Raw genomic sequence first — 4,845 nt, 5'->3', positions numbered from 1 at the left:
TGATGGAAATTTGCATCCAAAACTATATAACGGGAGAAAATTGCAATTTTATGGCATTTTTGATAGACAGAACAACAATGCAAGTGCATTTTCATCCGAGAATATTTTTTTTTATGTTTTATGAATAAACACGATGTTTTGGAAATATTTATCAAAAGAAATTTATACTATGTTGCGAATTACAATTTCGAGATAACCTTCTTTTATTTACGAACTTATGTCTTTGATGCTGAAATTGACAACTTTATAAAAATACATTTTCACTGAAATTATGAAATCTGGGTGTCGGAAAGGTGTAAAATTATTCTTCGGAAAAGAAAAAAACAGTAGTTGAGCTAGATAAGAAATTATACGGGGGCAGGCTCCTATGGAGAATTAACATTACTGGAAACAGGCCCTTTATAATATTTCGTAAATATTTGTTTATGTCACCTTTTTTCTTTTTTACAAGTTCCACAATATGTGGGGTTCTGTTAGAAATGATAAATCAAAATTAATCTCACTCTGATAAAAACAATCGTATTCATAGTTTGAATTTTTGGAAGTGGCAGGGGGAACTTTAAGGCGTTGCATGCTCAAAACATATTTACATATGTAAGTTCAACTATATAACACCATTGATTTGAACACTTCATGTAAATATATCAACATTAAACAATTTAGGAGCTTTAATATTACAGTGAATATGATAGAATGTATGTAGTGTGATTTTTGGAGCAGCTCCTTTTTCAAGACTATTAAGAAATAGACAAAGACAAACTACACGTACATAAGACAAATATACATACAAATAAATAAAAAAAGAACAGCGAGTTTTTCGCAAAATAATGGATGTTTGTTAAGAACGGATGGATCTCGGGAATTCCTTTAAGTGGACGCGAGGCCTTAACAATCAATGCTTGTTAGAACCCGTATCGTCTACGGTATAAATACAAATAAGGAAGTCAACAATTTAAAACTTGATATGCGATAGTATTCAAGCATTGTCTAAAATTGATATTAATATGAATATTGTTTAGAAGAGGTGGTCATTTGTGAAATAATAAGTCGAACTTGAAGTGACGAAATAAAAGCGTGGGCAGAATGAACACCGTAACCAACAGATCAGTTAAAATGACAATTTTGTCGTGCATAACGAGATGTTTTTAAAACTATGAGAAGCTGTTACTTCGAATGTCACACTTTCACAACCATCAATTGGTTTTGTGCCTTATGCTGCATATCCAACTGTTTACGCAATGAAAACAATGTGTATCGCCTGTTGACACAGATGAATGAACTACACCTCTGTATATCCCATTCTGTATTCTCTTGAATGTGACGTGTTTCTCACATATTTAGTATGTTGGAGTATTTGAGTTTGTATAAAACCATAGCTATCGTACTTAATTTAATTGAATATTGTGTAAAAGTAAGCCAAAATATCTCTGGAAGTATTGCACTCAAATTGTAGTTGTGAAAACATGGGTCCGAGAATGTGTTACAGTTGGTATGTTTTGATATAAACTAATGTGTTAACAGTTATATTAGACGTCTTAGGAGTTTAAATCAACTCCCGGTGAAAATACCATTCCCATGGATGGTACACACGAGAAGGGTGAAAAACACTTGATGTCGAAAAATCGACCCATGTATTAAAAAATACATGAGGAAGGCAGTGGGTTCTGTCCCCTGGCCGAGACATACCAAAGTCTGTAAACGCTCAGCAATTAAGGAGTAGGGCGACTCCTTGTTTGACGAAAGTTGTTTAGAAGGAAGAGAAAAAATAAGATTCCAAATTTAGTAGCCTCTTACGAATCATGCAATGGGAGCAGCAGGTACAATTATTACGCCCTACCTGCAGGGCCTCCCCCTAATATTTCGTGTTGTATATAACTACAGCAAAGTTAGGCCAGGCGTTCCAGTCCCTAAGGGAGATGGTATATCATTTTGAAGATTATGGCTCGAATCCCAGCCTAGCCTAGCTAAATGTTTACAATCAAAACACTGTGGTTGCTGCACGGTTTATGATTTTCTGTCAAACTGACTAATCAAAATTATAGTCATGCTGTAATATAGCCCAGATTCCATTCCAAAGTTGCTAAAATCCACTTTCTATGTCAGTTTGGGGAGGCTTTAAACCGAATAATGTTTACAATTTTTTATTTGACCTCTTTTACCATTTTATATGATTTTATTGGGTTTCAAGAACATTATTTAGATCAAAGAACCTATGCTTGAGCATGAAAACGATTTCATGAATAATTTCATGGCTAAGCAGTTGTAATTTTAGTCGAATATTTTCAAGTAATGAAAATTAACGGAATAAAATAGGAGCAACTAAGTAAGTGTACTTACCACGATAAGGAAAGATAAAAATAGACAACAGCTGTAATACACCTGACGTCGAAACAATCGATCCATCATTGATGTTGTAATCAATTCTTTTAACCAACGATAGCTGTTTTTCCTGGCCTCTTGTTTGCCTGCATCCGGCTTAAAACACTCATTCGCCTCAGGCATGAAAACGTCGGAAAGGAACGCCATACGATTTGAACCCCCGTCTGTTAAAACGATTTACTCGGCACATCCGCTCCGCGATGGAGGTGTGTTTCAACTGTGGTAAATATTCCTTCATTTCATTTACAAAATTTCTTCCGTTTTACAAAAGTCAGTATATGTTCATAGGATGAAAATGTTTTCAAAATGTCAGTACATAAGTCCCATCCTGTGACAGATGATAGTGCGATAAAATGTGGGTAGAATATAAACACCTTCTTGTATTGATTATATCATTATAATTATGTGAACCTGACGCAGTCCATTAGCTAACGGTAGGTTACATGTAGATTTTAATTGTAAAAGATACCTTTGAAAGCAATGTAGAATAGCACATGCACAATGCATTTTTAACATTAATAATCGCGAGTGCTAGATTTATTGCAATTACATATATACTGGCTCCAAAAGAAACGCTATTGTACTGATAGCATTTCATTAATCTATTGAACAGGCTGTAAATTCACACTGTCAAAAAATCGATATCAATATGTGTTGTGTCAATAATTTGACTTCAGTTTTATTTAAACGTCTCCATGACGACGTGATTAGTATTTATTAAGCGAACGTCAAAATCACGTTCATTGAACGCGTTAAAGAAACCCGGGCATTGATCAGAGCCTTACAAGCCTTACAACGACGTTGCATGAAAGCTATGAATCGGTTCATAGACCTCACAGGATTTTCCGCCACTCTTCCTGAAACCAGTGACCAGTATATCACAGATCAACAAATGGAAGTAGCTCAGATATAAGAGCTTATTAGCAGCAACGCATATAATTTATGTAAACAAATTCTACGTACCAGACATATACTTGCAATAATCATTTTCTTGATGGAAATACTTGGTTGGTTCAAAGTATTTATTTACATACATGAATGTTATGTTCATGGCTTATCACAGCTGTGATATCTGAACTTAACTAAACACGCAAATGTTGAATTTGAATACACTAGGCGTTTTGGACTTTGGACGATAGCCTAGGATACCCAAATTTGATGTTGTACCGAATGTGTTCTCATTAACTACACAATTTAGTTGTATATATTTTTACACTGCTGTAAGAACCATTTTTCTTCGGAAGAACCCGGTTTTTGTTTTCGTTTGGTTTGATAGAAGTTCCTTTATGTTGATTTTCTTTTGTTTTGTTGTTTCCTCATCTGCCTTATGTCTTTTCATTTTGGTATAAATAATACATGCTAACGTTAGTGCAGGCAAATCCTTCACATTAGTAAGGGTTTCGGTTGATAATATGTCCAAATGAACATGCATCATAAGCAACAGTACAGAAGAAGATTTGACTGAAATGCCTATAAATAAACATTGTTGTAAACACGCCTGAATGACGTCACGCAGCAACATTGTGACGTCAGCAGGCCTTCCCAGGTTTTGCTCAAATCTGTAGGCAGTTTCGCCACCTTCACACATTTCACTAATTTGCATGTAATGTAAGTGTTCAAATGTAACATTTTGTATGTTTATGTAACACAAGTCGTACTGATACGAACAGCTCCAAATGTGTGCGTGTAACAATGATTAGCATTGAAATAAATGGCTTTTCTTAGTTGTGATAGTTAATTTTCGGTAACTTAAGTTAGATAGCAGGGGTCGGCTGAAATGAGATCAATTTACGTGCATCGCAATAAAGACTCAGTCCAGATCAAATATAAACTTCCGAATCGTTGACCAGAATTATATTTTTCATCGGATCAAGGGCTTTCAACGGTCGTCTTTTCCCTTCGACTTTTGTATAATGTTGTCACATGTACATCACTTATCGTCGAGCATGTTAACGGGAAATATTTGACAAATTAAAACGATTATTTTCGGCTTGAAAACTCATTCAACAGAGACTGCCCAAAGTGTTGTAAATGTACTTACTCTTTCATGTAAAATCAGTCTTTGGTAACTGTCGGTCATTGCGTACAATTGTCATGCGATTGTACAGAAGTACTTTCAGACCGACAACAAATTCTTTTCAATTATAAATCTAGAAAATTTCTAGATGGTATTTTATTAAGTGTTAAAGAAACTGGTTTATTGTTTTCTAAATACATTGCATGAAATAGAAAATGAATTATCAAAACTTTACGGGCGTTGTTTCTATAAACAAGCATTGGGTTGTCAGTACATTGTATATACCAAAGTACACTTGTAGAAAAACAATGTACTTTCATTGACGGCTCAGTCGACCATAAAACTGCAATTTGTGTTGCGATATGGGTATTTTCAATTTGTATGTAATGTATTTACACTAAATAACAAACAATATGGCTCAGATTAATGAGTTTAGTTGACGGGATGTC

This window comes from Mizuhopecten yessoensis, unplaced genomic scaffold, assembly GCF_002113885.1.
Source record: "Mizuhopecten yessoensis strain PY_sf001 unplaced genomic scaffold, ASM211388v2 scaffold10759, whole genome shotgun sequence".
In the NCBI taxonomy this organism is placed as follows: Eukaryota; Metazoa; Mollusca; class Bivalvia; order Pectinida; family Pectinidae; genus Mizuhopecten; species Mizuhopecten yessoensis.
This window is presented reverse-complemented; position numbering follows the sequence as displayed.